The 12620-nt window shown below is 50.0% G+C and overlaps 1 protein-coding gene and 3 non-coding genes across 4 annotated transcripts in view; 2 read left to right on the top strand and 2 right to left on the bottom strand.

The window, feature by feature from the left end:
- Positions 1-12620, top strand: part of LOC142821592 (uncharacterized) — a 361188-nt gene that overhangs the window by 231556 nt on the left and 117012 nt on the right. The gene's annotated exons all lie outside the window — the stretch shown is intronic.
- TRNAM-CAU (transfer RNA methionine (anticodon CAU)) lies at positions 8451-8524 on the bottom strand. Its single transcript has one exon. It is a non-coding gene; the product is annotated as a tRNA-Met (tRNA).
- Positions 11108-11180, top strand: TRNAF-GAA (transfer RNA phenylalanine (anticodon GAA)). The gene has a single exon. It is a non-coding gene; the product is annotated as a tRNA-Phe (tRNA).
- TRNAS-AGA (transfer RNA serine (anticodon AGA)) lies at positions 12198-12279 on the bottom strand. The gene has a single exon. It is a non-coding gene; the product is annotated as a tRNA-Ser (tRNA).

Here is a 12620-nt window from a genome sequence, read left to right as displayed (position 1 = left end):
AGCAGGCAACTCCTATGGCCAATAGATGGCACAGCAGCCTCCCAATTCCCCATTCTCCTTATTATTGGGATGCTTGATGATCTGATTCGAGCCCATCCCAATTCTATGTGACCGATGGGGCTCTGCTGTGTAACAGCTGCTACAGCCAATGGTGTTGCTGTTTCATTGTGTGTCAGGACTACTGGCCCCTCACTAAAACTCAGGGCCCATTGGGTGGCTTCAATAGCCCCCAGCACCAAAAGGAAGAGGGAGATGTTGGGATATGTAAATTAATAGGGGTCTGGAATGATTCTACATTAGTGGTTTAGAGGTCAGCCATAGCGTTATCCTTTGAACATTGCCCTTTTGTTTTTTGTAGTTTGGGAAGAGTCCAGTCGCAAGCAGTATTATTCTTTCTCAGTGAGAATCAAGGGAGGGACCCCTCCTGCAGTCAGACAATATCCTATCCCTTGGGCTGCTGTCTAGGACCTTCCCACTGCCATAGAAATCCTGGAGCAGTGAGGTCTTATTGAACCTGCAGGTTCCTATGCCAATGCTCCAGTATAGCTCCTATGTAAACATGGTCCTAGAGGTTAACCACTGACTACTGGGAACTAAACCATGTCACTCCCTTCCTTGCTCCTTTGGTAGCCTGCCTCCCTGAAATGTTTGCCCAAACCCAGCCAGGAGACAGATGGTTCTAGGTGCTGGATGTTTCTAATGGCTTTTGGTCTATTCCTTTGGCCACAGAAAGCTGATGGAAAACTGCCTTTACTTTGCTGGGTTCATAGTTCAGTGATGTCTTTTGCCCCTAGGCTACAATAATGTTCCCACCCTATTCCACTGGGAACTTTGGTGAGTTCTGGATGTACTGGGTCCTTTCAGGGTGTATGTACACTGCAGAGTTTGCACAAAAGCTGTCCATACAACATTTTTTCACAAGACTTATTCCTCTGAGGAATACGCCTTTTTGTGCAAGAGCTCTTGTGCAAAAAGGGATGAGTAGATGGGAAACAGGTTTTTATGCAAAAACAGCCCATCAAAAGAAGTGGTGGTGGCAATCAGAGCTTTCTTGCTTTTGCAATGCACTTTAGTAGTGTGGATGTGCCGTTGCACAAGAAGCCTGCAATGTAGACATATCTTCTTTCTACGAGGAAGAGCTCTTTTGGAAAACGGCATGTATGGATAGGGAAGAGGGAGTTCTTTCGAAAGAAGAAGAAAGAGGAAAAAGCACAGGTGCCCTGGTGGCCACTCGGTCCATTGTAATCACAGCTGAAATGCAAGATAGCATCCAGTCAGTGTAGACACTATCTGTCAAAAAATTAGATGGCTTTTTTGATGCTCTTTGGCAGTGTCGACATGGTCTTTTGGAAGAAGGGTTTTTGGAAGATCTCTTCCAGAAAAGCTTCTTTTGAAAGAAGCCTGCAGTCTATATGTAACCTCAGTTAGGGAAATATTCAGTAGGTGGATGAGATCCTTATCAGGGTGGGAGAGGGAGGAGGTAGCTGCTACTACCAGGGTGGTTCCTCAAGATCTTTCCTCTTGGCTTTCTCAGCGCCTGGCTCCAGAGCACTTCGTGCCAGCTGGATACCACATTCCAGGCCCCTTTCTGTAGGTGTGAGCCTCCATAGACCTCCTTAAGGGCTTCCTAAAGGAAATGGAGACTGTGTGGCCTAAAGGAGAAGGTGTCTGCCTTTTGATCAGAAGACTGTTTGAGTCCCTTCGCAGTGGCGATGGCTTTCCTGTGCCTGTGGCCCTTCTGTCTTCAGCCTGGAAACCTCCTCTTGGCTCCAGTGGGGCCCTGGGAAGGAGTTGTTGGGCAGGCGGGAGCTCTGGCTGCTCCCACTGGAGCCTTTGCCATTCTTGCCTGGCCAGAGTGAAAAGGGGGAGGTCAGGCCAGTGTGTGGAGCAGTTTCTCTCTCCCAAATGGGCCTCTGGCCCTGTGCTTGAGGGGGCTTATGTAATAGCATGTCTGGGCCCTCGGTGTTGCTCTGCTTCTCACATATGTGGGAGAAACCTTTTGGGGCAACATCCCTTGCCCCACTGAGCCCCAGGACTGTGAGTGATGAGGGGACTTGACAGCAGCCTGGCCCTGATTTCCTGCCACCTTCTCATCCTGGTCACAGAGCATCCACAGCTTCCCGTGTGCTGGTGGATGGGGCCTTCACTCAGTGTTTGGCAGCCCAGGGATGGGGGGGAGCAGCCTGGCCAGGGGTCTCTGTAGCTCTGCAGCCATGCATAGGCCTGGCCCTGCCCCCTCTTGCCCTGCCTTGGTTGCTGTGTGGCTTCTGAGCCTTCCCTTGGAACTGTCAGCATCAGCCCCCCTGCTCAAGGTGCCCAGGGGAGGAAAGAGGAGCTGGGCTCCAAGCTGGGACTTTTCCTTCATCCTGTGTCCCCTGGCTCCAGCCTGGCCCTGGGCCTCTTTCCTGCCAGCCCCATGGGGACCATGGGACAAAAAGCAGTGAGGTGCAGACCTTGCCTGCAGGATCCACTTGCGCTCATTTTTTGGGGTTAAAGTAGAATCTTGCTAGGAGGTGTTGCTGCTCCCTCCCTACATTGCATTGGCTGAGAATTGAACCCAGGTCAACTGGGAAGGTAGCTATGCTCACCACTATACCACCAATGCATGCACCTGCAGCTTGTGGGAAAATTAGGGAGGTGGGGAAGTGGCTGCTGGCTGCTCTGCATGGCCCAGAGATGCGGCCCAAAAGCTGTCCTTGTGTTTTTGTTTTTGGCTAAGATTGAGCATTTCCTGCCTCTCAAAGAGCCATGTCACAGGCGCAAGACTCCTCCGGCCTTCCAAAAAGCCTGTAGCATAGACATGCAGGGTGAAAACCTCACAACAACAACAAGCCCTGCCCATGTAGATCCTACTGAGATTTGAACTCAGATTACAGAATTCAAAATCCTGAGTCCTGCCCTTTACACCATGGGACCTACGTAGGGAGTTGTGTGTGGACACCTGGCACACTCAGTTTTCAGGCTGGCCTCTGCACTCCTGGCTTCCCTCCTGCTTCTTCATCTCTTTGACTATGACTACATGGCACATTTATTCTGGAATAAGCTGTTCTTGAATAGTTATTCCAAAATCGTTTATTTCGAACTAGCACGTCCACTCTGCAGGGAAACCTCAGAATAGTCTGTGGCAGGCTCCCCAATGTAGACGAGCTACCTCGATTTAGAGCCCCAGAAAGAATAACTTAGAATGGCTGTGGGCAGGGGCTAGTTCAAACTAGCAGCAGTGGTGCATCTAGAGAGGGTAAGTTTAGAAGATAGGGTACACAAAGAACAAGTTAAAAATCACTTAGGAAAGTTAGATGTCAGCAAGTCACCAGGTCCTGATGAAATGCATCTCAGGATACTCAAGGAGCTGATAGAGGAGGTATCTGAGCCTTTAGCTGTGATCTTTGAAAAATCATGGCAGACAGGGGAGATTCCAGAAGACTGGAAAGGGGCAAATATTGTGCCCATCTATAAAAAGGGGAATAAGAACAACCCAGGAAACTACAGACCGGTCAGTTTAACATCTGTCCCAGGGAAGATAATGGAGCAGGTAATTAAGGAAATCATATGCAAACACTTGGAAGGTAATAAAGTGATAGGGAATAGCCAGCATGGGTTTGTGAAGAACAAGTCATGCCAAACTAATCTGATAGCTTTCTTTGATAGGATAACGAGCCTTGTGGATAAGGGAGAAGCGGTGGATGTCATATACCTAGACTTTAGTAAGGCATTTGATACGGTCTCGCATGATATTCTTATTGATAAACTAGGCAAATATAACTTAGATAGGGCCACGATAAGGTGGGTGCATAATTGGCTGGATAACCGTAGTCAGAGAGTTGTTGTTAACTGTGCTAAATCCTGCTGGAAAGGGATAACAAGTGGAGTTCCGCAGGGGTCTGTTTTGGGACCCGTACTGTTCAATATCTTCATCAATGATGTAGATATTGGGATAGAGAGTACGCTTATTAAGTTTGCAGATGATACCAAACTGGGTGGGGTTGCAACTTCTTTGGAGTATAGGGACATAATTCAAAATGACCTTAGCAAGTTAGAGAAATGGTCAGAGGTAAACAGGATGAGGTTTAATAAAGAGAAATGCAAAGTGCTCCACTTAGGAAGGAACAATCAGTTCCATAGATACAAGATTGTTTAGTTTGGAAAAAAGAAGATTAAGGGGGGACATGAGAGCGGTTTTCAAATATCTAAAGGGTGTCACAAGGAGGAAGGAGAAAATTTGTTCCTCTTGGTTTCTGAGGACAGGACAAGGAGTAATGGGCTTAAAGTGCAGCAGGGGAGGTTTAGATTGGACATTAGGAAAAAATTCCTAACTGTCAGGGTGGTCAAATATTGGAATAAATTGCAAAGGGAAGTGGTGGAATCTCCCTCTCTGGAGATATTTAAGAACAGGTTAGATAGACATCTGTCAGGGATGGTGTACACGGAGCTTGGTCCTGCCTTGAGGGCGGGGGTCTGGATTCGATGACCTCTCAAGGTCCCTTCCAGTCCTATTATTCTATGATTCTATGATCTACACAGGCCTTATTTTGAAATAGCTAATTTGGAATAGGCGTTATTCTTTGTAGAATGAGGTTTGCAGAAGCCGTCTGATACTTCAGAATTATTTCAAAATAAAGTAATTGCTGTGTAGACTCTTGCATTGTTATTTTAGAATAATGGCTATTGTTCCAAAAGAACTTTTGTGGGGTGGACAGAACCTGCGCAGCCCAAGAAAAGCGATTGGTAGCTCATACCCACACTCTTTTTGTCAATTGCAGTGCAGGGCTCTGAAGACAGGGATCCAAGGCAACCACCTTGGTTGCCTTCTGCTAAGGCCAGGCCGGAGTGAAAAGAATTGCTCCTTTAAGCTGGAGTTGACCCAGCAACCTAAGGATCACTTCCCAAGCACACACTACAGTTCTCTACTCTGCCGGCTGAGATATCAAAGGATGCCTGAGTGATACTGATTTGTCCAGGTTGGCCCTTCTACAAGTCTCTGGGCACGTGCCCCCCCAATAGATGGCATTACTGATGAGGGGCAGAGGGGCTGTCACAGGTACTTCACATGCAGACGGACCCCCTGAGTGAAACCTGAGCAAGATCCATCCATGTCACAGCAAAAGGAAGAAAGTTGGGTTCTTCTCATGTCGTCTTTGATCCAGAGTCTCTAGGGGTGCGGTAGGAGCAGGTGCACAAAAAAACAAACCACTTGAATGAGCTTTGCTCTAGAAACACACAGAAACACCCCTGAGGGTTTCCTTGCCTGTACTTAAATGTTGACAAAATTTTTCTTACCAACTCCTTGGCCAATTCAGATTTCTGTGGGGTTACGAAATTCTCTCTTGTTCATTCTGTGCTCTCAGGAAGGGAGCAAATTGAGGAAAGCCGGACACCCACATGGGGACTCCAACCTAAACCCTGAGACTAAGAGGTTTACAATCCAGAAGATCAATGGTTGCTTCATTTCTGTCTTTCGTCAACCCTGACATCCTTCATCCCTTCCCAACTTCAAGTCCAACTCCACAGTCCAAGCAGCTGCAGGAGATGTGCATATTAGAGCATCTCCTCACTGAGCTGTAGCCTTCTGTGCCCAGGGAGCCAGACACCGCCACGGTGGGAAAGCTGGAGGGAAATGGTGACTGGTCGCTCTTTGACAGTCAAAGGTGTTGTCTGGGGCCATAAATTAGAACAGTTTTAAAGAGGCCTTGGGGGTGGGCACAGTGGCTTATCTGGGACCATAGAGTAGAAGTGTTTTACAGGCCTGCAGGGGGCACCATGACCTAGTTGGCTGAAGCACCTTTCTAGTAAACAAGAGATCCTGGATTCAGTTCCCAGTGGTGCCTCCCTGTAGCCTTCATTTCCCATTTTCCTATCCCCTTCTGGGACACAGCAGTGGCCCCCCATGGAACTGCTGGTTCAGGAAAAGGCTGATTGGGGAGGAGTGTTGGGAAGAAGGAAACCACAAGCCTGGAGCGGGTGCAGAGGCTGCTGTGACTGGCCCTGGCAAGGCAGGGCTCTGACTGCAATTGCTGAGACAGGAGAGCCAGTGCCACACACCCTTGTGATTCCCTGGGAGTGTCAGTGCCCAGAGATCCTGAGACTGCAACCTCTATAGCCAGTGGCGGATATAGGGCAGGGCGAGCGGGGTGGCCATCCTGGGCCCTGCGCTTCAAGAAGCCCCGCTCATGCGCCGTGTCAAAAAGGGGGCCCCGTGAAATTGTCCTGCCCTGGGCCCTGCAGAATCCTCATCTGTCCCTGTCTATAGCCATGGAGAGTGACTCTCCCCCACCTCCCTTGGGAAGGGCAATGGCCGTATAGAGATAGCCTGCCCTAGGTGGTAGAGAGCCATGAAATAACAGACTCGGGAAAAATCTCTGGGCTGCAATCCTTAATTACACAAAATTAAAATAATTCACCAGCTCAGACATGATTTCTAACCCCCCAAACAAGGAAAATAATAAAACCAGATGGACTAGTTAGACTTTTCCTTGCTTACACATTTCAAGAAATCTATTATTACAAATCTTAATACTTTGTGGCCTAAAGGATAAAATGTTTACATTCAAATCAGACCACTGAGGGTTTGAGTCCCTTTGCAGGTGTGTTTACTTTGCTTTGTGTATGCTTGTGGGGACTGCTATCTTCGGCTGGAAAGGTCATCTGCAACAATATGGTTTTTCTGTAACCCTATTGGAAGGCCTGTTGCTATTCAGTAGGTAAACTAAAGCTTTCTTCTGCAGCCAGACTGAAGAGCAGCAGCAATTAGCTCTAAAGCCTACAGTTCTGTGCTCACATTCCACCTAAATGACATTGAAATAGTGTTACACTAGGCTGTGAGAAGGGGATCCTGTCCTAACGTCACCCACTGTAACCAGCTAAGAAACAGATCACAAGATGGGTAGAGAAAACTTAGTTAAACACCGTTTTGTCTGGCAAGAAACTGCTTACCAATAGTTGTGGTTGTGCAATGGGCATTCTATGATTATTGTCCTCACTTTCCCATTGTTTGTCTGTGTGGTCGCTGTCTGGTTTGGATCTGTTTCTGTCTGCTATATAATTAATTTTGCTAGATGTAAATCAACTAAGATGGTGGAGTATGATTGGTTAGGTAATTCATAATAGTATCTTATGACTGGTTAGTAAAATTATACTAAAATAATTAGTTAAGGTTTTGCTAAGCAGGACTCAATTTTCACTATATAACGTGGGGTCCAATAAGGAGACCAGGAAGAAGAAGGAAAAGGGGAAAAGAGAAGTAGAAAAAGGGAAAGTAAGACTGGGAAGAAGAACTCACGTCCAAAACCACCTAGGAGCAGAACTTCCAGGACAATGCTTCACAACCTTCAGTAGGGAAACAAGCTATGCAAGCCCTGAGACCCCTGAGACAGAGTAGAACATGCCTGTCCCATTAGAAGGGACACCTGAAGAGCCTGTGTTTCTATAGGGCTCTGAACCCACAACCTGCTGTATGTTAAACAAACACAATGACAACTACACCCCAAATGCTTTTTCTTGCTAGTACTTCAACTTGGGCAAATAGTATGTTACTAACCCTTTGGCCAACTCAGATTGCTGCGGGGGAAGGAATTCTCTCTTCTAATTCTGTGCCCTCAGGAGAAGACCAAAGCAAAGGAGGCCGGGTCCCCACCTGGGGACTCCAACCCAAATGCTGAGAGCCAGAGGTTTACAAGCCAGATGATCAATGTTTGCTGCACTTCTCCCTCCCCCCAACTGTGCCAAATCTCAAGGCCAGCTCTACAGTCCCAGCGGCAGGAGGAGATGTGCATGTTAGAGCCTCTGCCCACTGAGCTGTAGCTTTCTGTGCCCAGGGAGCCAGACACCCCCATGGCTGGAAGGAAACGGGGATAGGCTATATTTTGGGAGTCAAAGGTGTTGTCTGGAGCCATAAAGTAGAACAGTTTCCCCAATCTTCTGGAGCAGGGCACCATGGCTTAGCTGCCTAAAGCACCTGCCTTATAAACAGGAGCTCCTGGGTTCAAGTCCCAGTGATGCCGTTCAGAGCCTTTACTTACTTTTTCCTAGGTCCTTCTGGGACACAGAAGAGGCCTCCCCTGGCCACCCATGGAACTGCGGGTTCAGGAAAAGGCTGATTGGGGAGGAGTGTTGGGAAGAAGGAAACCACAAGTGAGAAACACCTGATACCCTAACTCTCCATGGCTGCAGACACTACAGAGGTTGCACCCTCAGGCTTTCTAGGTGCTGACACCCCCAGGGAATCACAAGGGTATGTGGTGCTGGCTCTCCTGTCCCAACAATTGCAGTCAGAGCCTCGCCTTGACAGTACCAGTCACAGCAGCCTCTGTACTGGCTCCAGGCTTGTGGTTTCCTTCTTCTCAATAGCACCTCTTCAGTCAGCCTTTTCCTGAACCAGAAGTTCCTTAGGCGGCCTGGGGAGTCCTCTTCTGTGTCCCAGAAGGACATAGGAAAAAGGAAGCAAAGTCTCTGAAAGGCACCACTGGGACTTGAACCCAGGATCTCCTGTTTATGAGGCAGGTGCTTTAGCCAACTAAGCCATGGTGCCTGCCACAAGGATTTCTTTCATACAATGAGGAGTATCAGTTATTTCTCTTGAACTAACCACACCTTAACAGTGTCTGTTATTTCGAAATAGCGCTATTTTGAAATAGCGCCATAACACGAATATTTAAATCCCAGCTTCATATACTATTTTGAATGTCTTCATTTGCATCCCTCTCTCAAAAGGTAGACATGCCCGAACTGCCTTGTGGGCACCAAGGGGAGCCGCAAGAAGTTGGTATCACTGGGACTTTGGTGGGATAATACAGGACTGGAATATTGGCACAGAAGGGTACAGCTTGCTCAGGAAGGATTGGCAGGAAAAAGAGAGGAGGAGTTTCCTTAGCTATGAAACATGCGAACACTTGGCCTGAGGCGGAGATGGACACAGGAGACAGACTTGTTGTCAATCCCTGGGTGAGGTTAAAGGGGTAAAACCCCAGGGTGATGTCACACTAGGCGTCTATTACAAACACCTCCCCAGGCAGAAGAGGTGCCTGAGGCTTTTTAAACAATTAACAAAATCATCCAAAGCGCAGCTGGTTTCACACACTCAGCCTCACCCACAGCTGGGAGGCAGTTTGCAGGGAGCTGAAAAGAAACAGAAGAGAGGAAACTGGAGCTTGGCAGACCCAAGTCTTGGGATTCTTCTGTGTCCAGATGTGCTAAGCATCTGGCAGCCATGCTCCCAAGTGCTGGTCTGTTTCTGCCCTCCCCAGGCAGGCAAATCCCCTCCCATGGGTTCCAAGAAACCAGCCACAGATCCCTGGTCAATTTACCCTCTGGACCTTACCCACAAATCACGCTGGGCCAATCCTTTAGAATCTATATCTAAAGGTTTATTATTACAAGAAAGAAAAGCCTGAGAGTAAGGTTATTAAAGTACAGTACGTTACATGCACCGAATCTCCCAGTTCTCAATGCAGGCTCTAGCAGAGATGTTGCAGCTGCTGGTTTAAAAGTTCTTATTGCACATCCTACGATCAGGATGGGTTCACAGGTCTTCTGGGCTCTTCAATCCCTGCAGTGCTGCCTCTGGGATGAAGTGCTGAACTGAGAACAAAATGGCATCGACCGCATGGCCTCTTTATACCTCCTTCCTGGCCTCTTCTTGTATGCAGCAAGTCACCTGGTCAGAGGCCAATCTCTATGTTCCCTGCTGGCTGCCCTCACGTGACAAATCCCATTCTTTGGGTGTGTCCATAGCCTATTGAGAGCCATTGTTCCACAGGGCTTTGCTACTTAGCCTGTCCATAGCCATACTTAACCACATTCAGAGAAATATTCAGCTTCCACACAGATTACAGATTCCTACCTACACACACAGACATTATATACTCACATAAATAGCGTACATAAGATCAACAAACAATAAGCTTCCATTCAATACCCCACATGGCTCCCTTTCATACCAATTTCTGGGGCCAACACCCCCACCTAGGGGTGCAGCAGCGATCTGGCAGCTTCCCTCCAATTCGGTAATGTGACACCCTGGTCCTGCCTCCCCCTTGACTCAGCACTCAGGGCACGTCCACACAGCTGCTGTTAAGAGTCCTCTGGTGCTGCCAGGGAGGGGCCTCACTGCAAGAGCCGCCTGGGCAGGTTCCTGCCACAGAGACACGTCCCAGAGCAGGACGGATGCTCAGACCGACACTGAGTGTTGCTCAGCGCTGGGGTGAGACAGGGAAGGACAAAAGGGTCTAACGGCGCCTGCAGCCTTTCAGAACAGCCCCCGGCCCCACCCCCAAGTACCCTCTGCCCCTGCTGGGTTCCGCTGGGCACTGCCTGGATTCAGGCCTCCCCAGTGCCAGCCTAAGGGCTCTGGGGAGACATGGCAGCTGTGGCGCTGGGCTGCTGCACAGCTTAGAGCAGGGGTGGGCAATGAGTTTTCATGGGGAACTGCTCCCAGGGCTTCACTTTTCCATGCTGTTAACGGGGGCAGGGGGGTCTGGGTTGCAGGTTGGTGCAGACAGGAGCTTGGGGCAGAGGACTGGGGTGCAGGAACGGTTGCAGCATGTTGGGTTGTGACTTGGGGCAGAGGATTGGGGTGCAGGATCTGGGAGGGGTGAGGGTTCAGGGGGGCAGAGGGTTTGGTTTATGTGGGGTACCTGTGGGTTGAGGGAAGGGAGGGCTGGGGTGCCAGAGGCAGGCTCTGGCTGGGAGACTTACGTGGCTCACTCCCAGCGAGCCTGGGTGAATAAGAGCTTGTGGGGACTGGCCAGGGCTTCAAGCAGGCAGCTCCCATTGGCCACAAACAAGCTTGGAGCAGGGACCAGGCATGAAGCCTTTTCCTGTACAGCTGAGAGACACAAAGGGCCCAACAGCCCCTTCTCTCAGCTGTGCGTGGGGGCAGGGCGAGCAGGGAATCTGCCTGAGGCTTCTTGCTGCCATGTTGGGTGGCTTCATGGGCTGGATCCAACCCGCTGGCCTGTATTGCCCAGGCCTGGCTTAGAGGGAATCTGGGCTGTGGGGGAGGGGTGATGTGGACAGGCCAGTCTCGCCTTCCTGGGCAGGGCATGACGACATGTGGCCCAGCTACACAATGTCCCAGACAGAGAATTATAGGCCAGACAGGCCTTTTATCACAGCCAAAGTAGTTCAGTGGGGAGAGCATTAGACTGAAGATCTAAAGGTCCCTGGTTCAATCCCAGGCTTTGGCATGTGCTGATAGGGGCTAATAACTTCAAGTTGATGGGTTTGTTTAAAGCTGTCATCACAAGCTGCCCTGCAGGAGGAAAGTTGAGTTGCAGTGTCACTTGGGGAAAATCTGGTAAGGCCACAAGAAATACTCCCTGTTGGCCTGGCTGGAACATAGCACCACATGAGCATGTTGCTGGCACTAATGTGCTCCCCTGGGCCTGAGGAGTGTAAGAGATGGGGGGGCCCTCTGAGTGTGGGGTGGGGCTGTCTGTTGGATGGACACACACTGGCCCCTCCCTTGCTTTGTTTGTAGGACAGGGCCTCCTGCTGTTCCTTGGCTACTCAGTTGTTGGGCTTATCCAAGCAGCAGGAGCTGTGTGTTTACCTGGGGAGCCACAATAAGGTCAGAGCTCCCCCCATTTCTGCTTGGCTTTGAACTAGGAGCCTTTTGCATTGTGCATATTAAGCAAACAGCAAACACCATAACCACTAACCACTACACCACAGAAACATAAATACCACATAAACATACTTGTCAGTTCTTGTCAGTTTTTTTCTGTACATAAACTTGGACAAATATTCTGTTACTAATTCTTTGGCCAAGGCCTTGGGGGAAGTTGCAGAGCTAGCGCAGGAAACAAGACTCGCGCTCCCCCCCCCCCCCCCCCACACACACACAATACTTCTCTAGACCTTTGCTCCCAACACAGGGCCGGGGGGGGGGGGGGGGGGTGACCCACATCACATCCCCAACATTTCTGCCCTTAATAGATGGACCTTTGCGGGCAGCCCCAGACACTCCATCCTCTCAACAACTATCACACACTGGAGCAGGGCAGCCCCCAGGGGTAGGGCTGAGCCATGGGGTGCTGGGCAGAGGGCAGAGGCTGCAGGAGCTGAGAGTTTCCCTAGAGCTCAGGGACCGATAATGAGGCACCATGCCCCGCGCAGAAAGGGATTGACTGGGGGCAGGGAGAGTGGCTCAGCGGTTGTGCAGCTTGTTGCCCTGGTTAGGGGTGTGGCCAAAACACAGGCCTCGCTGTGAGCAGGATTTGAACCTGTGCAGGGAAACCCTATTGGATTTCTAGTCCAACGCCTTAACCACTCGGCCATCACAGCTCTGAGTGCAGTAGTGCCCCAGGGAAACTGGTAAATAATCCCAGTGCCTAGGCCTCTCCTCACCTGCCCCACAGAATTCACACGGCAAACCTGGCTCCCTGAGCACAGGGGGAGCCTGGGGGCTCCTCGCTGGGCCGTGGGGTGAAGCATCAAACCAGCCCCCTCCTGTGGGGCTGTGAGTGTTGCTGTCCCTGCTGTACAGACAGGGCCATGGAGACAGGGAGAGATTCACTGAATGGGCCAAGGTCACCCAGTGAGTTAGAGCCCAGCTCTGCCCCCAGCTCCCTGCCCCACCCACCGACGTGCTGACTCCCTCGCTGCCAGGGGCTGTTTGCATTGGC

Source organism: Pelodiscus sinensis, chromosome 31, assembly GCF_049634645.1.
Source record: "Pelodiscus sinensis isolate JC-2024 chromosome 31, ASM4963464v1, whole genome shotgun sequence".
Taxonomy (NCBI): domain Eukaryota; kingdom Metazoa; phylum Chordata; order Testudines; family Trionychidae; genus Pelodiscus; species Pelodiscus sinensis.
Note: the sequence above shows the minus strand (reverse complement) of the source record. Positions and strands in the feature narration are given on the sequence as shown.